Consider the following 24,928-nt stretch of genomic DNA (forward strand, 5'->3'; position numbering starts at 1 on the left):
ATGGTGTGAACCGAACCGTGACTGGTGTTCACACGCTCTGCCAGTTCATCGATGCTTATCCTCCGTTCTTGTCTAATCAGCTCATCAACCTGTGCAATTGTGTCGGGGGTGATTGCGAGGTGGCTTTGGCCCGGTCTTGGATCGTCTTTGCAACTTTCACGTCCTTCTCTGAACCATTTGCTCCAACGCTTCACAGTGGCCAATGCGATGCAATGTTCACCTTACACAGCAGTCATATGGCGACTAATTTCATATTGGGAAACACCTTCAGCTGTCAAAAACCTGACCACACCACGCTGTTCCTCTTTTGGAGCATCCATTATGTCACGCTACCGTCTTCAACCCAGTGTAAGAGCGCCTCAAAGAACTTGAACCTCACACTTTCATAAATGAAGGCTGTCTCTGTGCTACACGCATGTGCCGCAGATGATGGACCGAACCATTCTTGCTGAGGAGGGGTTGGCTCACTTTCATTTGACTCGCCCTTATATCTAGCGGAAATAAATATTTAGCGGAATATAAATATTTAGCGGAAAAATCTAAAGAGCGGCTACCCAGGCAGCACGTCTCCAAAAATATACGTATAATTTTGGTGAAATAAGGGTATGGTATTTTTTGCACGTTACTTTTACGAAATTTATACGAATGAAAAAGGCTGAAGTTACTGTTGACTCTTTATCGTTATTTTCCACACGTTATTTTTACAAAAATTATATGAAATTAAACTACCGCCATAATGGTATATTTTATTCGTCACTTTTACGCATATTATACGAATCCGAATGTTCTGAAAGAAACTACTGCCTTTATGGTATATTTCATTTGTCACTTTTACGGATATTATATGAAGTCTAAAAAGATTGAAAATGAAGTTTATTAATTCAAAATATTTAGTGCATTTTTTGGCATTTCACTTTGTTTTCCTTTTCCACGAACATGAAAAAAGGGGCATTCATATATGAGGCTAAAATTTTTCTATGAATTTTAACATGTGAGCTAAATCTTTAGGTGCATTTTTGCAAAAAATTATATTTTCTTAATTTAAAGATCTTCAAAATAACTTATTTATTTTCTTATATCAAATTTGTTATTTTTATTCATATCAACACTTACATTAATTTACACAATTTAATTTCTTTTATGAAAATCCTATTACCCATTTAACTGGAATAACCTGTATATTAAATTTGTGTACTTACTGAGTTTGGTACAATACTCGCCTTATTTTATATATCAAATGTGGGCAATTAAATTGGAATAAGACTAGCAAATCTTTCATGTCGAGGAATAGAATAATAAATAGAGCAGAAGATGCTTGAAAATGTTTAGACCAAAGGATCATTAATTATAATTAAAGATATACTAATATTTTTATTTAATAATAATAATAATAACTCTGCAAAATTGCAAGCTGAATCCTGATATTTTGCATATATTTCAGTTCCTTTAATCTTTGTTATAAAAATTACATGAGGCTAACATTTTTTAATTTTGTTTAATGTACGGGGAAAATGATATAGCGATTTTTATAATTTTTATATGAGGGAAAAATAAATAAATAATGTAAGTAAATAATTATATTATATTTTATATTTTTCCTGAAACAGTTAAAGACATTCTTAATATGGAGATCTACAGAATAAGTACAAGGAAGTACAGTTAAATGAACTCAAAATTTACATAGTTAATTTTACGCTAACTTATAAAAATTAACCGGATTTATGATTATACACTGAGCATGCGCATACACAGACATTTCTATTTTTCGTAGAAAAATTGAATTATTACCTTAATACAGAGATGCTGTGAATATAAATTTATATAATGCAAAAGTAAGTTTATTTCATATGCTAATTTAGAGGCTTTCTTAATATGTTTAATTATAAAGAAAAAAAAAAAAAGCATTGCAATTCTTGTTCACTGACCAATGGCAAAGCAGACAGTTTCTACTTCCGGTTGTGGCGGGATATTTGTGAAGTCAGCAATGGCGGTCAAAAAGAATGGTAATGTCGCAAAGAATACTGTTTGTTCGTGGATTGGCGTTTGTGACTGAATCCATCGATGTTACTAATTATTTGAAGAAAGTAAGTGAATATTTTATATTTTCAATGTTTAATACTCGTACTTTCTTCACCTATATAAAATTTTATAAATAGCGTCTGTGTAGGAAATGTGTTTTTCTTTTGTGTACGTGCCTAACGATTCATTTTCAGGATTTGGTACTGTTAATGACACAGAATACCAAAGCAATAAATTGAAAAAATTTTGCACTAGTCTGTTTCTTACTGTTTGTGTCGCTCCTGTTTGTATGTGTCTCACCTTTTTATAGTTATATTATTTTTACTCAAACGTTTTAATATTTATCTTAAAGCATACTGTAATTAAGTAGGAAATAGCTTTTAATGGAAAAAGGAAGGCAATATTAACATGACTAATTGTTCAGAAAACTGTTCTGGAAATATTATCTACCTTATGCCAAAAAATAAAGCATGTAACTTTCATTTATTTATGAAATTCAAAAATTTTTTATTTGCTTAGATAATTTAATTTCTTATTTTTGAATTTAGTTTTATAAATTTGCTTTAATATATAATCTTTAACTCAAAGATATTGTGCTATTAAAACAGGAAATTTTATGCGATAGAAACACAGGTACTTTGTTCCAAATCTCCTGAATTTTCATGCACTTGTAATTACTGAAATATATCCTTTCATGAATAATAAGTGAGTCCTAAGTCCTTTCATGAATGCATTTCTTTTTTGTTTGTTTGATTTTGTTGTTTTAAAAGATAATAAAAAAAGAAAGAAAATAATAGTTAAAGAAAGAAAGTAAAGTAAGAATGCATTACTTTAAGTTTTGAATAAATTTATTACTATTTACTGCAGCTTCAGGTTACTCTAAACATAATTTTTGAAGTCGAAACTTGATAGTTATGTTGATTATTAGACTTGCATGAAAAAATTTATTGAAAAGTTAGTATTTGATCTAAAATACCTTAAATTATTTGAATTATATTTTACTAAATCATGTATTTTGATATAACTAGATAGTTAAAAAATGAAAATTGTAAATGTGCAGAAATGCTTATATAAAACCAAGAAATTGTTTATATTTTTGTTCCTTTTTCCCTTGTAAATTAAATATATATATATTACAGTCTGGGGAGTCGGCACCCTGCTGAATTGTAGTAAACGAGACTTCCAATCTACTAGACCATCAAAGACGCAGATTTGGATTTTCTATTTCATAGTTATTGAAATCATAATGGTATGTTTGTTTAAATTAGTACTGTTTATGAATGTGATAAAAATAAAATTCTGATAAGCTAAGAAATGATTTATTTTCTATTAATTATGAACTGTAAATAATGTAACCAATTTTCTTCATAGTGTTTGCTAAACATTTTTTTTTTTTTTTTTTTTTTTTTAATAAGGGAGGTAGTCTTATTTATACAATTCTTGCACAGTGAGATACCAAGAAATGAAACATTTCAGGAATTTTCACTTAGTATATCTTGATGTGTAAAATCATGTTGTTCAACGCCATATTACTTTTTCACAGGAAAGTAATTTTATTGATGTAAAATCTGCATAAATCAAACTTTTTTAAGAATGATTACAGTTTCTAAGCTAACGTAAAATTTTCAGATTTGGAAAATATATGTTTAATGTAGCATTAGTTTTCCATTGAATAGAAAAGGCTTTAAAAATGTTCAGTTGTTAGAGGGAAATAATATAAATGAGATTGTCCTGATATAGTTTCAGCTGGAAATGAAAGTGAATTTTTGGATAGTGAAGATGAAATTCTCTGCATTTAAGAATTCTGATAAAACTGATTAATGTAAATCCTATGATTCATGTAGGTATTCTTCTGTTATCAGGACCAGATTCAGAAATGTGTGTCTATATGCATGCATTTTTAAATTTAGGTGCTCGTGTGTGCATGTGTATATTCTTTATGTATGTATGTGTATACTCATACACATATATGCGCATACATGCATATACACATGCTTACATATCTACAGTGGAACCTTGAGATACACGAGTTTAATTCGTTCCAGCATTCAACTGGTATAGCGAATTTCTCGTATCTAGAAACAAGCTTCCCCATTGAAAATAATGGAAATTCAGTTAACCCGTTTCACACCCCAAAAAATATCAACATTTTAATATCAAGTCAATTTTTCCTAATAAATAACACTGGCAAATAATATAACCATAGTTTAACTTTCTTACCAACCTTTTAACTCCTTCTCATTAATCCACACCAACAACAGCTTCTCAACATCTAGTAGTACTTTTATGGTGCTTGGAAGCAACGATAATTCCTTTGGCTAAATCAAGTTTTTTAATTTCTTCCTGCTTCTTCAGAATAGTGTAGATTTTCGATGTTGAAAGGCCGCAAGTGTTCGCCAATTCTCTCACCATGCTTATGTTTATCTATGATTTCTTTCTTGATATCGACGGCCATGGTCTCCTTATTTTTCTTTGCAGCACTATCTGAGGCAACAATCTTCCTGCGAGGCATCTTGAAATAATTATTTTCACGTTAAATGTCAAAACAATTAACTTGCAAGTGCACAAACACGTATATAAAAGAACACTGAGTGATCTGACGAGGGGATTCCCTGAGTTGAGCTGGATAATGAAATGGTGCCACACATACCAATACCCTGGCTCATTGCTCGTTACTCGAGTCAATGCTCGTATTTTGCTCATACTTTCCTCGTATCTCGAGGTTTCATTGTACATTTCTGAATCCCGTCCTAATAACAGAGGAGTACCTTTGCCAGTATTGCAACTGAGCTAGAATGAATTATTGTGTTAAATATGTGGAAAATGCATGCTTAAAGTACTGTTATTTTCTACAAATATTCTGTATGTCTATTTTTTACAAGAAGAAAAAATAGCTAAAAGCTGTTAATTTATTTATTAGTTCAAAGGGGCTTTGTCTCTAAAGGACTATTGTTTTTGTTTTGCGTTGGTTCACTATAAATATCCGTTTCACTTTTCAAACTGTTCCCACCAAATGTTAGAGTCCCTAGTGTGGGATTAATACTTTCTATCTTAGTGCCCTCTGAAACCTATGTTAGGGTTAACCTGTATAACCTACAAGGATTGCCAGTTTAGGCGAGATATCTAGGTAGTCGTCATAATATGTACCTTATTTTTTATTATTTTTAAATTAAATTGAAAGTAATAAACTAGTTTTCAAGAATGGAGTTAAACTAGATTTGCATTCAACTCTGGTTTATTGTGTTAATGATGTTTTGCTGTAACAAATATGAATTTTTTGTTTAAGTATAATAATTTAAAATGTTTTTTCTAGAGAATGAAGTACTGCCACTAAGTCTTATTGGATATGTTGCAAGGTAATTTTCTATTCTACATTAACTCAATCTTTATGTCCTGTTACAGATATATTGGCAGAAATAATGAAAACCTGACATTCAAAAAGAAAAATAATAACATTGAATGTAATTAGATGGTTAACTGTGATTTGGCAGCTCATTAATAATCTTACACATATTGAATACGAATAATTTTGACAATTACCGGTATTTTCAATAGTATAAAATTAGGCAAGAAAGTAGCTTTAGTTTAGCACCGATTTTAAATACAACTCTCTTAATTTTGAAGGTGATCCTGCACGCACAGGTCCTGTGTAATAGAAGGCTCTCCAACGGCCCAGCGGTAAAGTCGCTGAACACTGGTAGTTCGGTTCGATGTTCGAATCCCGCGAAACTTAAAACTAAACTGGATGGCACAAACAGCCCTTAGAGAGCCATAGCTGGCAATGCCTTGATTACTACTTTCTAGATGGTGAGCTCTGTAGTGTTTGTGCATAAGTGGTCAGCTTGTTGCAGGCCCCCTGGTATTAAGTCCCAAATGGAACTTGATACTAATTTTATCGACCCACTCAAGGGATGAAAGGCTATTTCAACCTTGCCCGGCCTGGGAATCAAACTCCGGACCTCTGGTGCTGCTGCGTGATACACTAGTCACTGTGCTACCGAGCCTCCCTAAAATAGTAAATTTATGAAAATTATAAAAAAAATTCAAAATATCAGGATACTTTTCCGTTTCACCGGCGCAAATGTTGTCAAGCAGACTTTATTGGCGACAACACACAGTATACACATAAAAAATTTTGAGAAATGTTAGTTCTAAGAAATTTTTATTTTAAAAGCATAAACATTTTAATATCGTTTAAAATTTTGTAAAATGATAATAAATAAAGACAATGAATTTGTAGAAAGACATTAATTTGTATTTGTAAAAAGAGATTAATTTAAGAATATACTATGATTTCATGGTACAACATTCTGATTCGCTGTTTCATATCGCATGACCTCAAGTGATCTCATCTCATGTTAAACTACGCTAATTCTCTCAGTAATTATCTTCATTAATTTCAAGTTAAATCTTAATTTGGAATACAAGTTTAAATGCAAGAATTATTTCATTTCGTATGAATATCTTACTCAGAAATTATGTAAAATCGCATTGCTTTACTTTGCTAGTGCATTCTCATTAGAATTGATGAATTTAACCCTTGATTTTGCCCTTTCTATATTTTCGGGTGAGCGTGTGATTGCATCCTAATCGATTTAATTACCATGAATGGCCTTAGGACATAAAATTGAACTATCTGGTAAAAATTCTATGTAATTCTGTCCCAGTATTAAAAGAAACATTCAATCTGATAGAAATAGCTGCAACATGTTTTGAAAATGAAACGTAAAAGGTTACCAGCGAGGATATTCTGTTTGGCATCGGTTGTACTATTTTGGGCGACTTTATCGCTTGCACCGGCAAAATGGAAAAGTACCAATATTGGTTTGAAAAAGGTAAGATGTATTTGAATTTAATAAGTTGGAAATACTGTCTGTCTTTCCATGAGTTAAAAAATAATTTCAAATAAAATTTCGTTTTTCAGTTTTTCATGTTCTTTGTTTAATGTTATTGTAATCTGATTTATCATATTTAGTCACATATTCCATCCCTCTTTGCACTATAGTATATAATTCAAAGGACTTATCAGTTTCAGCAATATTTTTTTTACCAGTATACATTTTTACCATAATTCCGTTTCTAAATCATATCCTGAAAAATTAAGGAGTAAAGGACACAAAGAAGGAAAATATGCAAGTAAATAATGGTGTTTAGTGTTGTTTATGTGTCTAATATTTGTACTAGATTGTAATTAATGTTATGTGTCTAATATTTGTACTAGATTATAAAAGTTATAAAATTCTATTAGCTTTTATTCTTTTTTAAATTGAGATGCTTCTTTGCACCAAAATGGTTAAAGCCTTCCAGAACTGGTACTTTGATCTAACTTCTATTCCTAATAAATAATCCAGCTCCATACAGTTTACTCAATTTCTGCCATGTGTAAGGTAAACAGTATTGGCTTTTTTTAAATATAGTATCTTTTACAACTATTACATCAGGTAGATTTCTTTCATATTTTGCCTTAATTGAATCATCCTGCTAATTAAGAATTTATTAAAGTTAATATGTTACGTTAAGTTTTTGTGTGTATAATTCATTTTAAGTATGTGCAAGCAAATGCATATATTAACAGTTACGTGGAATTATTTGGGTATCAAATTCGGAATTTTTTGGGCTGTTTTTAGAAGAAATGATTTATACCATATTAATATTGGTAAAAAAATTCTGTGGCATTATATGAGAGTATATATTTTAAAATAGCTGCATGATATGGTAGAGGTAAAAAGCTTCATGTGGATCATAAATTAATATTACGTGGGAATTTTTCATTTATTTAATAAAGAAAATATTCAAGCCACAATTAAATTTTTTTCACTCAATTATTTGCATACAAAGTTTGCAGCAAATATTTCCTGCAACAGAAGTGACAATTTTATTTTGCCAAGACAGGAAATTTAGTTAGTGAAAGCAGTAACCCTATTTTGGGATGTTAAATAGGAAAGCAAATTTTTGAATTTAAATTGATTTTTGAAGGAAGACTTCATTTAGTCTTGCTATCATTCTACATGGCTTTTAACTTTTTTTTTTATGGTATTTATAATTTTATTGTTATTAAGCTTTCTGTTTGCTTAGAATGCACATGAATGTAGACTTGAAATATTTTATATTGCAAACTGAGATGCCACGTGTACTTAAATACAAACATAGCCATTAAAGACTTTCTTAACCTTGCAATTCTAAACAAATCTTTAGATATTTTTTACTTGAAATTATAGACATTGTGTAAGGTATATAATTGAAGTTTACTGTGTGATAGTATGAACTTAAATTTTTAATTACTGAAATGTAAATTTTTAAATATGAAATACTCAGTGCATTTTATATGCATCTTTTAATACTTCAACTATATTTAAAAACTGAAAACATCTGAAGTTTGAAATTATTAAAAATTTTCCTTTTTCTTGTTTAGGAGCTGTTCTCAAAACATTGGGTGACAAAGCATTCACATTTACAAAAATCGAGCAGGATATTAAAGCCAGCAAACTATAGAACAAATATGGTGAAGCTGAATGGAATTTATGTTGAATTTTATTATTGAAAAAAATTATAGTCTTCAGATTTAATGTTAGTTTTTATTGTTTAACAGTAATTGCCGTTTTCGAATACTTATAAAATAAACCTAATTCTTAAATTAATTTCATGTGTATTTCTTTTGCAAGTACTACAGTTCATAATACTTCAAACAACTTGAAATTTGATACTTGTTAATTTATGTGGGATATGTTCATAATAATTTTATAATTTAAATAACTCATTGTCATCATATGAGCATAATCTAAAATGCACAGCATTTGACAACAAATTAATAAAATATTAGCCAACTTTTAATTGCTTTCTTTTGTCCAGTTGCCTCCTTTTAAATCATTTAATACCATTAAAGGTATTTGATGAAAAAAAATAATTGGTATGTCCACATCAACATGTACATTTTTAATAATGTTATAGAAAAAGTCACATGAGATAAATATTAAAAATTCAATATTCCTAAACAAATTAACTTTTTAAAATTTTATCTGGTATATAAGATAAAATAAAGAACATATTTAGGTAATTTTGAATTTGCATAATTTTATGAACGTATTTATGAAATTAACAGTTACATTGTAAAAGGGAACTTTTTAAAAATGCCTCGATAAAGCATTTCTTTTGTAGAGGTGAACTTTTACTACTGATCTAATATATTTATAAGATTTTAAACTGAGAAAGACAATAATAATAGATTACAATACATTGCAAGATTGGCTGATAAATGTAAAATTTGTACATATAATTATGTGTGTAATTAACACAGAAGTTACTCGATTAACTTACATGCAAATTAATATTTTCTTTAACATGTTTTGGATAAACTTAATTTTAATAAATAAATATGTATATATTTGTGTATTATCTGAAGATATGAATGCAATATTTGTGACATTAAACATTCATCTTCAAGGAAAATAAAGTCAACTTCATAACTATTGGAAAAGGTAAGTTTTCTACAATTTCCTGATCTATATTTAACAATTTTAAAATTTAGCACACTCATTCAAATAATCTAAATGTATGATGTTTACTGAATTTGGTAATTAACTATATTGTACTTTAGATAGAAATTAACGTAGATATTCCCCGTATTTTACGGTACAAAAACTTATATATTTGATAATAATTGACCTAAATCTTCCCTATGTATTTTTTTGCATATGCGAATAACTGGTAAAAATTTAGTGTGATGTCTTCTCCTCTTTACTGTGTATAAGTGCACATTTTTGGTAAAAAATTTGCATAAATCTCCAATTACCTATTTACTGCATTTTTCATAAAATGTGCTTATTTTAATCTCATATTTTTTATATAAATCTATGCAAAAATGTTCTGCATATTATGATTAAAAGATAAAATGTTAATTTGATATCAAATTTTTACATATCCACCTTTTAGGTATGTACAGCAATATGGAATATATATAACTGGAAAATTTAAATGCAAAAAAATTCATTTCTGTTCAAAAATTATGTAACACTTAAAGGCTGAAAATCACTTTTAATATTTCATTTCAAAGTGACTACAAAATATGCAATAAATTTTGTAAACCTGAGTTCTATGTTTTAAATCAATTAATGCTATCGTTCATTTACATGGCTTAAAAAAAATCTCCTTCGGAAAAGCAAGTAATTTATTTAAAGTGTTATTTAATAATAATGAATTTAGTAAATAACTGTTTGCTACAGTTGTTTACTAAATTTAAATTTATGGAATTAATTTAGTAAACAAAAATGTAAATGAACGATAGCATTAATTGATTTAAAACATAGAATTGATGTTTACGGTATTTATTGCATATTTTGTACTCACTTTGAAATGAAAGCCTTTAAGTGTTACATAATTTTTTAATGCAAATTTATTTTCTTTTGAGATTTTTTAGTGCATTTAAATTTTCCAGTTATATATATTCCACATAGCTGTACATAACTAAAAAGCAGATATGTAAGAATTTGATATAAAAATGACATTTTACCTTTTAATCATAGCATGCAGAAAGTTTTTGCATAGATTTGTATAAAAAATATGAGATTAAAATAAGTACATTTTACGAAAAATGCAGTGAAAAGGTCACTGGAGATTTATGCAAATTTTTTACCAAAAAATGTGCATTTATACACAGTAAAGTGGAGAAGACATCGGATTAAATTTTTACCAGTCATTCGCATATGCAAAGAAAACAGGGAAGATTTAGGTTAATTACTATCAAATATATACGTTTTTGTACCGTAAAATACGGGAAATATGTACGTTAATTTCTATCAAATATATACGTTTTTGTACCGTAAAATACGGGAAATATATGCGTTAATTTCTATCAAATATATACTGTTACGAATTTGGTATTTAAAAAGCTAATGTTAGTTCAATTATAAATTAAATGGTTTTATTTCTCGCGCAGTGCAGCGCGTGACGAATATTAAAAGAAAGCTAAGCCGGAAAAATTGAAATTACAAGAGCGCGTGCATTAAATAAATAAATATCTCTTTTTGATTTCGAGAAAGTACTGGAAAATTCTAGCACGTGATTTTAAAATCTTATAAAAGGAGGAAAACATCTCACTTTGTAGTAGTTGTTTAGTTTGTTGTTGTTTAGAAAACTGCTCTTGTCGATTATAGCGAATTCGCGGATTAGCGTTCTTTAGCTGTTTTGAATTAAGTTCTATTGGACATTTGAGTAGTTAAAATATAACTACTGTGAGATATTGCAATACTGCATGATAATTTGAGAAAATTTAAGCATTTTTGTTGTGATAATAATATTTTTTTATTCCTTTTTCATCGGACTTGTGCATTCATTTCATAACGAACCCGTATGCACGCAACAATTTTTGGTGTCAGAAGTGGGATTTGAATGCCAATAACAAGAGGGATGGAAGAACAATTGAGACAGCTCATTACTGCTTTTGCTGCTTTCCAAGAAAAGATGGAAGCTGGCCAAACATCTTTTAAAGAAGAAATTAAAGAGAAAATGGATGCTGGTCAAAGGTCCGTTAAAGAAGAAATGAAATTGGGCCAGGAATCCCTCAAGGAAGAAATGAAAACGGCACAGGAACAAATGAAATTGGGCCAGGAATCCGTTAAGGAAGAGATGAAATCTCTTAAAAATGAGATGAAAGCAGGTCAGGACGAAATGAAAGGAGAAATTACCTGCGTAATAGAAAATAAATTTGAGGCTATGGAAGGCAGAATAGACGCGGTAGAAACTAAAGTTGGACAAATAGAAGAAAGAGTTTCTTCGGTAAAAGAACAAGTAGAAGAAAGAATTTCTTCTGTAAAAGAACATATAGAAGAGAGAGTTTCTGCCGTCGAACAACAAATTGATGATAGGGTTTCTGCTGCCGTCGCCAAAGAAGTTGACAGCCTAAAGAAGTGCATAACAACAGTAGGAAACAATTCTGAAGGTTTCAAATTTTTATCGATGCCTGCTCATTCCGTTCTGAAACTATCTACATATGATGGGAAGACCTCCTGGCAGGTATATAGGACACAATTTTCTATCGTAGCGGATGCGAATGGATGGGATTCCCAAGCTAAGGCCTGTCATCTCGCCGCTTCTCTGAGAGCAGACGCAGCGGATATCCTGCAGACGCTTCCCGAAAATCAAAGGCTAGATTTCGAAGCTCTATCCGGCGCTTTGGAGCTGCGCTTCGGCGATAAATGTTTAAAAGACTACAGCAGGCTCCAATTAAAATCTCGTCAACAGAAGCTCACCGAAACACTTCAGGAGCTCGCCACGGATGTTGAAAGGCTGTCACATCACGCCTTTTCGGAGTGCCCGACAGAAACAAGGGAAATCCTGTCCCTGCAATATTTCATCGATGGCATCCGGGATCCTGAAATACAGAAAGCACTGCGAATGGTGGATGTTAAAGATCTGAAAAGCGCTTTAGTGTATGCCATGAAATTTGAGGCAGCCCAGCAAGCCACCCGTCGAGACCGCCATCCAGTCAGAGCTGTGCGAGTCCACGACCCAGGGGACCAATTGATGGCTCGTTTAGATGATTTATCCAGACAAGTCGATGCTTTGATACGGAGTAGCAGTGAGAACAAAGTGGCTGTAAGATGTTGGAGATGTGGTTCTGAAGGTCACCTACGATGGCATTGCAGAACACCCCAGGGCCCGGATAATGAAACGGATGAGTTGACAAGACCAGTGAATGCTTTAAGACGGAATAGTGATGAAACAAAACCGACCCTAAAGTGCTGGAATTGCTGTGTTGAAGGCCACCTACGAAGGAACTGGAGAACTCCCCAGAGCACGGAAAATAAGGCATACGATTTAAACAGACAATTAAATGCCACGGGAAGGAAAAGGACTGACAAGAAACCAAAGTGCTGGAACTGTGGAGCTGAAGGCCACGTACGAAAGAATTGCAGAACACCCCAGGGTACGAAAATTGAGAAGATTTCTGAGCAACGACGCAGCACGTGATTTTAAAATTCACGCACGATTCTAGCATGTGATTTTAAAATCTTATAAAAGGAGGAAAACATCTCAGTTTGTAGTAGTTGCTTAGTTTGTTGTTGTTTAGAAAACTGCTCTTGTCGATTATAGCGAATTCGCGGATTAGCGTTCTTTAGCTGTTTTGAATTAAGTTCTATTGGACATTTGAGTAGTTAAAATATAACTACTGTGAGATATTGCTATACTGCATGATAATTTGAGAAAATTTAAGCATTTTTGTTGTGATAATAATATTTTTTTATTCCTTTTTCATCGGACTTGTGCATTCATTTCATAACGAACCCGTACGTACGCAACAATACGTTTTTGTACCGTAAAATACGGGGAATATCTACCTTAATTTTTACCTAATATATACTTTTATATACAGTAAAAAATCAGGGAAATTTACGTAAATTTTTACTAAATATATACGCATATGTGAAGCAAAAAAAATTGAGATTTACGTATATGCGATAAATATACGTAAATTTTTACTAAAAATATACGTAAATCCCTGAAATTTACGTATATTATATGTAAAAGTTGCGAATGAACAGCAGTCTCTCGCGTAAATATACCTAAATTTTACGTAAAATTTACATATTGTATAACGTAAAAATATACGTAAATATATAGTAATTGCCACTGGACACTTTTTATGATATTTTTACGTTCAACTTGAACGTTTTTTATACGAAGGCCATTCATAAATTGCACGTAGTTTTCTCGGGCAATTTACGAAAGCATGCTGCCTGGGTACAGTCTACCCCCCCTTTGCTCCTTCAAGTTACGCTTGTTGTGTAATTTGAAGAAAAAGGCTAGAGGGCGCTGTTGCTCGCTTAGTTGTAAGAGAATAAAGTTTGTTCATGTTGAAGGCGGCGGCCTAAGAATACGCTCTGTATATAGTAATTAAAATATTGTTTAAAATGTAAAAGTGTTAAAATTAGTAAACCCACTGAACCACCATCATCTGATTTGGAGATGCACAAAATTATTAGATGGTGCATCGGCGTAAGGAATTAAGGCTTTGTGAAGATTTTAGGTGTTCGATCCAAGTGTTTCGATTTCAATGGATATTTCATATTCAAGTGACAATGGAATTCCAAATAAAGGTAGGGAAATCTTAAATTAATTATTTAGTGATTATTTGTAGTACGTTAGTAAGTATTTATTATTGCTGTCGTGGGTGTATTTAAATTAAATAAAATGGAAGAGAAGTTAGATAGATTGAAACGTAAACGTTCCACATTAAGATCGTCTCTGTTACTAGGTTAATTAAAGTGATTGAAGATAAATTAAAAATTGAAGGAGAGGAAAATTCGATTAAAGAATTACGAGAATTGTTTGAATTATTAACCGAAAAGAAAAATAATTTAAGAACGCTTGATGATGAAATACAAGAGTTAATTGATGTTAACTTAATTGAAGAAGATTGTAGTATAAGCGAAGAATACAATGACAAATGTATAATTGCTTGTAGTCAAATTAAGCAGTTTCTAGGTGCGGTTACCGCAGTACCGCCAGCGAGGAATCCCCAAAGTTCTGATTTAAACCAGTCTAGTGGTAATGGAATTTTGCATGTAAGTTCCAGTTCTAGTGGGAGTAGTACGCTGAAATTACCAAAATTAATGATTGACAAATTTTGGGGAGACCCCAAACAATGGAATGAATTTTGGAATAGTTTCGAAAATTCGATACATAAAAACGAAACGCTTTCAAAAATACAAAAATTTGTATACTTAAAAACATTCTTAACGGGACAAGCTTCGAAGGTTGTGTCAGGCTTTGAGTTAACAGAAAGTAATTATGATAGTTGTGTAGCATTACTAAAGGACAGATATGGTCGAAAAGACCTGATCATTAATTCATTCATGAATAAAATTCTCAATTTAGAAGCTGTTAAAAATTCTGCTAACGTAAAGGCTTTACGTAAATTATATGACGAATTAGAAGTTTCGATTCGTAATTTGGAAACTTTAGAAGTAACTTCTGGCTCATATGGACATTTATTAATTCCAATATTATTAAAATTAATTCCGGACGATTTAGTTTTGGAATTTAATCGGCAAAGAGGATCGAAAGATAAAGTTGAAGTTTCGGAATTAACACAATTTATTAAAACGGAAATAGAATGCAGGGAAGTTTCAAATCTAGTATTAAGCGAAAGTAAAAATCCTGTGCCTCCGCGAGTCGACCAATCAAAATATGAAACTAGAAAATATGTAAAAAATACACCCACGGCTGCATTTCATACTGCAGTTAACCGAAAATGCATCTTTTGTGATAATTTGCACGAGTCATTTAAATGCGAAGTGAATGTTTCTGATAAATTAAAGAAACTAAGATCCGAAAACCGCTGCTTTTCTTGTTTTAAAAAATTCCATACATCAGAAAGGTGCAGAAATAAAACTAAATGTAATAAATGTGGCGGTATGTATCACAATGAATCGATTTGTACTAATAAATCCCTTGTAAACAAAAAGTTGGAACAAGGTTATTCCGAAAATGCAACTGAATCTCTGATTTTGAATTCTGAGGAAAGAAATAAAGTTCAAAACTTAAAATTGATTGCTTCTGTTCCTCAAGGTGATAATAATAATGACTGTAATGCCAGGGAAATATTATTACAAACTTGTACAGTTTATGCTTGTTCTAAGTATAAATCAAAATTAACTAGATTAATTCTTGATCAAGGCAGTCACAGATCCTTTATAACGAAAAAATTGGCCGACCATTTAAAACTTACTCCAATCCGTTATGAAAAACTTTCTGTTTATTCATTTGGTGCGACGAAGGCAATGAATCATTCCTATCCGGTCGTTGAAATCGAAATTCAGAATTGGAAACAAAATAATAAAATAAAAATTGAATGTTTGATCTCGGATGTTATTTCCTCGGCGTCCATCAGTGTGCCTAGTAAACAAATTGCAGACTTCATGGAGCATATGGGGTTGCAGATCGCCGATTGCGCAAGAAAAAATAACATAGATGTTGAGATATTAATTGGAGGGGATGAATTCTGGAATGTAGTTTATTCTGAAAGAATTAAAATATCTGAAGGGTTGTACGCAGTCAGTTCTGTGTTTGGTTGGGTTGCCGCAGGAATCGAGAAAAATAAAACAAACAAAAATTGTTCTGAAAATTTAGCGGTAATGACAAACACTGTTGTGTTGAAAGATTTAAAAGGTTTTTGGGAATTAGAACATATGGGAATTAATGATTCTGATGATTATTTCGATATTGACTGCGAAATAGTAGACCAGTTTGAAAGAAATTTGCAGTTTAAAAACGGAAGATATGAAGCAAATTTAATCTGGAAATACAGTCCGAATAATCTAGGAAATAATTTTGAGGTAGCTAGGAAACGATTCGCAAACCTTCACAATAAACTAAGTAAAACTCCGGAGATTTTTCGGGAATATAAAAATATAATTGAGAACCAAATATTAGAAGGAATTGTGGAGGAATGTCCAAATAATGATACAAATTTAGGATATTTTATGCCGCACCGAGCAGTGATACGACCTAGTGAAACTACTAAGGTAAGAATTATGTACGATGCTAGCTCAAGGACAGAGGACACAAATTCGTTAAATGACTGCCTTGAATCGGGACCTAATCTAAATCCAAATATACTAGACATTATGTTAAATTTTCGTAAGTTTAAGATAGCGTTTTGTGGAGACGTTGAAAAAGCCTTTTTGATGATAGGAATTGCTGAAGGTGATAGAAAATTTCTAAAATTTCTTTGGTTTAATGAAAATAATGACTCCTTTAAGATTATGCAAATGTGTCGCGTAGCTTTCGGTTTGACTATATCTCCTTTCATTTTGGCCACCACTATAAAATATCACATTCGCAAATATAAAGATAAAATGCCGGACAGTTTCCAAATGTTAAATTCTTCTGTCTATGTCGATGACCTATATTTTGGAGCAGGAACGGTTGAAGATGCATATCGGTTATCCGTAGATGCGGTTAACATATTTAAGGATGCTGGGATGAATTTCAGAAAATTAAGAACTAATTCTAAAGCATTAAACAATTTATGGGTCTCAAATGGGATTAAGGAATCAGATAACAAATTAACTAGCGAATCGAATTTCTTAGGCATGATTTGGAATTCCATTGAAGACGATATAAAGTTAAATTTAAAAAAATTAATTGACTTTTCTACTGGAAACGATTTTGCTACAAAAAGGAAACTTTTGCAAAGCATTGCCCAAATATACGATCCATTTGGATTTATTGCACCCTTTGTTATTCGGGCAAAAATTATTATGCAAGAAATCTGGTGTTCCGGTTCTGACTGGGATGAGGTCCTTCCTGCAAAGATTAAGGACAAATTCAACATTTGGCGGGAGGAACTTAATGATTTAACTGAAATATCGATACAGAGAAATTTCTTTGATGACGATCCAATGAATATAAGCCTTCACCTATTTTCGGACGCTAGTCCTAAAGCATATGGGGCCATCGCATATTTCAGATATTGTACGAGTGATTCTAAAATTAAAACTTCCTTTATCATCTCGAAATGCAGAGTTGCACCTTTAAGAGCAATCACGCTTCCTCGTTTAGAGTTAATGGGAGCACTCATGGCTGCTCGAATGTATAAATATTTGAAAAAATTGTTTGGTGATTTAATTGAGGATGTTTATTTTTGGAGTGATTCCGAAATCGCCATTACTTGGATTAAAGGTTCGCCAAATAATTGGAAACCATTTATCGCCAATCGTGTTACAGAAATACAGAGTATATGCAACAAAAAATTGTGGAACCATTGCGAAGGGAAACAAAATCCTTCCGATTTACTAACTCGAGGAATTAGTGCTCGGTCACTAATTAAGAATGATTTGTGGTGGCATGGGCCACACTGGTTACGTTTTCCTATTGAAAACTTTCCAAAACAAAAGAAATTAAAACCAAATTCAGAATCGTTGGAGTTAAGAAAAAGTATTATTTTGACTGCACCTGTAATTAACAATGAATCCCCAATTTTGCATATAGAAAAATTCAGTTCTTTAGGAAAATTACTTCGAATTACTGCCTATGTATTTAGATTTATTGGGAGGCTTCGGAAAAGGTCTACAGGGAATGGACCTTTAAGTGCTTTTGAGATTAAAGCAGCTGAACATTATTGGGTAAAAATTACGCTACGAGAATCGTATCAAGCGGAAATAATTAAGTTATCAAATAAAAAATCAATTCTCGATTCTTCCATCTACTCCCTTAATCCAAGGCTTGATGAGGAGGGAATTCTTCGGTTGAAAGGTCGCATTCAATTTGCAGACTGTCACGAGAATTTAAAACATCCTATTCTATTACCCTCAAAATGCAAGTTTACCGAGTTGATCATCATGGACTCGCAGGAAAGGGTATTCCATGCTGGAGTTAATTCGACACTAACTCAGATCAGAGACAAATATTGGATCATTAAGGGAAGACAGCGTGTTAAGACTATCATCAGCAAATGTGTGATATGCAAACGATATAGTGCTCGTCCTGGGGTACAGGATATCGCTCCACTTCCTCCAGACAGAATCCAAGAGTCGCCTCCATTTGCTGTGACCGGGTTGGACTTCGCCGGTCCATTTTTTACGAAAGACAGGCATGGTAAAGATTACATGCTGTTGTTAACGTGTGCGGTCACTCGTGCCTTACATATAGAGATAGTAACTGATCTCAGCACTGAAAGTTTTTTGCTAGCTTTTCGAAGATTTTTAGCTCGCCGAGGACTGTGTACCACCGTGTACTCCGATAATGCCAAGACTTTTAAAAAAGCTGATAAAGAACTAAAACATAATTTTAAAACTTTGAGTGATTCATCTGTGAAAGAATTATTTTCTGCTAGAGGCATAAATTGGAAATTTATTATTGAGAGGGGTCCATGGTGGGGAGGGTTTTGGGAGCGTATGGTACGAACCATAAAATCCAGCTTATGCAAAATTATTGGTCGAGCATCCCTTACTGTGAAAGAGCTTGAAATCCAGGCAATGATTAATTGTAGACCAATTACCTACGTGTTTACCGATCCCAATTAACCTTCTCCACTAACGCCCTCTCAATTTCTGATTGGTAGACGATTACTATCTCTGCCCTGCTAATCAAATAACATCCCAGAAATCTCTGGACAATAGGGCAAATTTTGGAATTAATGCCAGGCAGAGATGGTAAAATAAGATCTTGCATAATTAAAACACCTACTGGTACCTTAAAAAGGCCTATACAATTGTTATATAATATGGAACTTAACTAATGTTTGTATTTGTACTTTTAGGTTTGATTCTCCTGACCTTGCTGATAGGTATCGTTTAATGTTTTGTAAAATTTTATGTGCTTATAATTATATATGCATGTTTGTTATATTTAACCATTTCTCCAGGATTTATTGTCGAAATATTAATTGAATATTCTAGAATATATTATTGAAAGATGAACTCTCCACCGAGTTCAGGTGGGGAGTGTTGTGTAATTTGAAGAAAAAGGCTAGAGGGCGCTGTTGCTCGCTTAGTTGTAAGAGAATAAAGTTTGTTCATGTTGAAGGCGGCGGCCTAAGAATACGCTCTGTATATAGTAATTAAAATATTGTTTAAAATGTAAAAGTGTTAAAATTAGTAAACCCACTGAACCACCATCATCTGATTTGGAGATGCACAAAATTATTAGAACGCTCGACTGTCCGAATATTCGCCAATTTTCAAGTATGCGAGTTAGTTAAGCTTTTACTGTTAAAGATGACTGCATTAAGCAAATTTCTATCTTCTGATTTCAGAAATGTTCCTCTTTTTTACTTAAATTACTTTGCTTGCAATATCTCTTAAGAGAAAACTGATATACAACGAAAATTTAGAAAATGTTCAGAATTTAGATTTAAATTACTTAAATATCAATATGAGTGGAAAAATAAATTGTATTTATTATTAGGTTCCAAGCCAATACAATAAATATATGCCTTATTATTATTTCTCTATTTTGAACTGAAATTTCATCATTAAATCTTGTAATATAGTTTATTTCTTCATAGTTTATTTTTCTCTCCTTGTAAACTAGTTCTGTAAATTGAACTATTATTGAAAATTAAAAACAAAAAAAAAGTAATTATTTTCCATGGTTGAGGTAATGCTTATTCTCTCTTAATAAGTACTTCATTTCTCATATTTTAACTTACAAGTCAAATTTTTAAGGTTATGCAGTTGTATATGATGTAATTAGACAGGTGCTTATTTTTTTCTTAAAATGTGCTTGAAAAATGCTTATAGGTGCTTATTTTTTTAACTAAAATGTGGCTATGAACCCTGTAAATTGAACTGGGCCCATAACCTGTTGGTGTTGTAGCAAAAGCATACTTTACTTTGCTTAAATAAAAATTGGGACTAGTCTAAAATAAAACTAATATTTATTTCATAACTTAAAACAACTAGGCTGCAACAGTAGCCTTTACTTTAAAAACCAATGAGAAAAGTAAAACAAGCGAATCTCCTCGCATTCACTGATTATTTCAAGCAGAGATAACAACTATTAAAATAGTTATAGTAAAAGATATCTTCCTCTGAACACAAAAGATTTTTAATGATTCAGCATAAGGTATCCAAGTTATCAAAGGTAGTACCTATAGAACTGCATCCATGAATAAGGTATTCATAAAGCATTAAACAAGGGGAAAAAACTAATGGATTTATGGAAGTAAAGGTGGGAAAATTCTCACAAAGGAAGAGGAACATTTAATTTCTTTCCAAAAGTTAGTTTGGAGCTCAAAACAACAAATACCACTATGATACAGTATTTTACTGGTCACAGAGCATTTCTCAGTCACTTAAGTTGTTATGCTCTGGAGTTTGGACAGTTGCAATTTTGGAGAGAAAAGTAATCCTTATCACTTTTTATTCCACTGTCCTCTCACATCAATACATCATTTAAAGAAACCCAACATTTACAACTGAAATGCATGGGCAACAGTATTGATTAAAAATAGTCACGTAAGAAACAAACTTTATCATGTATATCAACAATATCAACTTTGTAACAATTCTGGCTTCTATATCACATAGCATCTGTACCATCCTGTGAATACTGTTGTGTGCGTACAACATAGATGTAATAGATTGAATGCACAAGTTCGATAATAGGTTAATAAGATTTATTTTTATCAAAAGAAATATTTCAGACCTCTGGAATTTTCTTATAATTCTACTAAAATTACATATCTAAGTACAAAATTCGTAAGAATATATAAATTCTGAATAGATATGTTGATTTGTACTGAAATGCATGAACAATAGTTTTTTGAAGAAATCGTGTCATTTTGAGACATAATGGGCTATAGGAAAGCGAGATTTTACTCTACACACTTCATTTTCACATCGTCATGAAACGTAGGCACTTAGCTATTTTACGAACTTAAAATAAATTTCGTGTTTCAATAAATCGATTAAATACGAATTTATTTAACAAAGGGAGCTTAACACCTTTTCAACGGGATTTTTTTCTAAAAAAGTTTATTTTTCTTTGATTTTTGGATACATTAAACTTTCATCCTTGCAACTGCTTTTACAAAAAGAATTTTGAAAAAATTATAATATTTTGTATTTTAAAAAATTTTTTTAAATGAAGCTTCCGAGTACACTTCTCACATCTTTAAAATGTGATTTTGGCAACAATATTCAATAAGCAATCGCATCATTTTAAATAGTTTTATTCTTTTAGAAATATGGGTTTGGCAACAATTTTTCATCGTATTTCTTATGTCACTGTTTTTAAGAGATTGACATATTTCATTGTTATATATATATATATAGTCAAAAGTCTTTAATCTGGACTCGTCGGGACTTCGGCAATTCTGGATTATGGATCATCAATTTAAATCTGGTAAGATGGCATGCAAAAAATATGAAACCGTAATTTGTGAAATAAAGAGCAGTTATGATCTAAAGGGTATCAAAATTTACAAAAAAAAAAAAGCTTAATATTTATTTATTTACTTTATTAAATATTTCTTTCAATGCGCGCATGTGTAAAGCATACATTATGCATAGTTGAAATTAGAAAATAGCAACCAGAAAACTATTTGATGTGTATTCGTGATATTAATAATAACGATGAATTTGATTTAAATCATATCAAAGATGGAGTACATCGAGATGAAATACTACATTTAATATAAGGAATTATAAGCCAAATAAAATAAAAACATCTGCCCTGAAGATAAGGACAGTGCTGACAGATCAACTTCCAGTTCATTGCGCACCGCGATGTCTCTTCCCCCGCAGAGCAGCGTGAAATTGATAAACAGATTTCGGGAATAGTTAAAGAAACAAAGGATATGCCTTTATCCATTTTTGCAGCAATTCAACTTTTTGTTTGATGAACATCGAAACATGCTTTCACTTTGTAGTACCTTTGGCAGCTCCAGAATCGGAAATTCTATTTGACATAATCGAAAGTTCAGCTTACTTTTATAAAATTGCTCTAACAGTCTGTGAAAAATAATAAGCCGGATCCAATTAGAAGATTAAGGAACAACGCAATCTGCAACATTAACTGAAATAGATAATTAAATAATTTTAGCTTAGCTTATACTGTCTGTTATACATTAAGCATGCATGCATAAACATATTATGCACATGCGTAAAGATATTATGCATTTACGCATGCGCAGAAAGATTGTAGCTTTGAGGTCTGGATTATAGATCATTCTGAAGTATGGACGTCTGGATTAAAGACTCTATAATACATTTTTATTGATACATTAATTGATCAAACAGTTGTTCTGATTTTATGTTTTTTGAGTTGCTTTCATGTGATTTTTTGCTTATTTCACTGTTTGTAAGATATTGAAAAGTTTTGCATGATTTTTTTCCTTCAACGGAAAGTTGGTTAATTAATTTTTTTTATTAGGATAATTAATATTTTGAATAGATAAGTTGATTCTCATTGTATCATATAGCAATACATTATCAGGAATTACTTATAATATATTCTTAAATTATAGTGACTACTGTGTATTGTAACCACAGAATGTAATTGTATTAAACAGAAGGAGAAAAAGGCTAATATATTTTTGTATAATCCTAATCGGAAGTATACTATACAGCAACACTGTATACCACATGTTGTCTTGAAAGTCCAGTTCAATTTTTCTGTGATGAATACCTAGTAATGTATATCTTTAATTAATATTTAAAGGGCAAATACCTCAATTTTATATGGCCTTAGAAGCGAATGGGTACTGTATTTTGAATCTATGTTCACAATTGTACCAGTATAGTATTATATTTTGAATCTATGTTCACAATTGTACCAGTATAGTATTATATTTTTTACCTATATTCAGTCTTTTATATTTTTTCATTATTTTTATTCAATATTTTTTAACTATTGATTGTGATACAACAATATTTAGTATATTAAATGGCATATGCTTCATATAGAGAATTTCCTATTATGCATTAATTTTTAATTATGTAGCAATATCAGCGAGTCATGCATGCAGCACTATTATTGTTACGTTTCTGCCATTTTATGGATTTGGAATGATTGATAACAACACTTGATGAAGAATCAAAACAAAAGTTTATTTAGCCAGTATTATTCAGGACAGTTCCAAAATCATGTTTACAGTTGTCGAAAAACTACGACAAACGTGCTGAAACAATCAGCAACACAGCCTTCAGGCTATCAGGCTATAACAGTGAAGACAGCTTCACGGCAAAACACTAAAGTACAGCTCCCAACTCGGTCGACTGTTGTCAGAGCTCAACACACTCAAGATAAAACTCGACGATACACTATTATATACTGCTACTCCGTATATGGGCAGGGTGTATATAGCTTTTGGCCTGCCTTCGAGAAAGGGCTGGGCCAAACTGATAAGAATTCATTCTAGAATGTTCTTCATACGTCTATGGAATAGGTCGTATTTTGTCACCAAATGGGCGGTTTCGCATCAAATCTGGCAACCCTACCTTCCCTTACCATTTTCTGCTAACCCTAAATCTGCTTTGCGGGGAAGCTATCTTACCATGGCTGGGCATTTTATGACACTAAGTATTCATTATATGATGGCTAATATAAAATATGATTGGCGACCTCAAAATTAATTGACTGTGCTAGATTTTATGTTTTCCCTTTAAGTTTACCTGTTCTCCCAGATTCGAGATCTTTCCAAATTACATAACAGTGCTTGAAAAAGGAAATCAAAACCCAAATTAACCAATCGCAGCTTAGCTGTACTTATGCACTTACGTAGTATAAATACTGCATCACAAGCAATTACGTCATTTTATTCTAATTTCTTCCATGCAAACAAACATCTCTGCACGGCTATGCTTTCCTGTCTAAGATGCTTATATACTTTTAAAACCCATGTACGTAAAGATTATCATATTTAACTAGGATTGAAAAAACATGTTTTCTACAAACTTGATCTGATGAGAATAATCATGGACTAAAATTATGTTTCAAAATGGTCACATCTGGAAGTTTTTGGTTTCCATCTTTCTAACTACCTAGTGAAATCTCTTCGAATGCCAGAAATTAAAGTACTGAGTTCTTCGCATTAAAATATCACACACACATATATGTATGTCTATATATAATAACCATAATACTCACATGTTGTTCCCCAAGAATATTTTTAAGAATCCTTATAATTATTATTTTATTGCATATAATTGTTTCTGTTAACTGCAGCACTTTTACAAATATTACACATTAAGCTGTTTGTGACACCATTTCAACTCCTTTGCCCAAGAATACATAAATCTAGTCGCAGTGACAAATGATATTCTGGATCGACTGAACCAATTTCCAATATGGAGGCTCTTCTTCTTTTTCCAACCTTTAACATTGCAACTCCAAATGTTTTCATTGTTAACATAAAGTTTTTTATTGTGGCCAATTTTGCATACTCGTTTGTCAAGTAAAAGAC

General features: G+C 31.7%; 1 protein-coding gene and 1 long non-coding RNA gene across 7 annotated transcripts in view; both read left to right on the forward strand.

Annotated features, from left to right (window-relative positions):
• The window catches only part of LOC118187029 (synaptosomal-associated protein 47-like), a 77,890-nt gene that overhangs the window by 34,633 nt on the left and 18,329 nt on the right, over positions 1-24,928 (forward strand). Inside the window, exon 1 of one of the 6 annotated variants that reach the window (XR_015043100.1) lies at positions 15,983-19,711. The exons of the other annotated variants lie outside the window; for them this stretch is intronic. The gene's annotated coding sequence lies outside the window, so the exon portion shown is untranslated. Of the gene's footprint in view, positions 1-15,982; positions 19,712-24,928 lie in introns of those variants that run through there. 6 annotated transcript variants of the gene reach the window in all.
• LOC146999425 (uncharacterized) lies at positions 1,107-8,703 on the forward strand. The gene is made up of 3 exons (XR_015043103.1): positions 1,107-3,268; positions 5,333-5,375; positions 8,432-8,703. It is a non-coding gene; the product is annotated as an uncharacterized LOC146999425 (long non-coding RNA).

Source organism: Stegodyphus dumicola, chromosome 1, assembly GCF_044657685.1.
Source record: "Stegodyphus dumicola isolate Sdum_Otavi_A_Nest chromosome 1, ASM4465768v1".
In the NCBI taxonomy this organism is placed as follows: Eukaryota; Metazoa; Arthropoda; class Arachnida; order Araneae; family Eresidae; genus Stegodyphus; species Stegodyphus dumicola.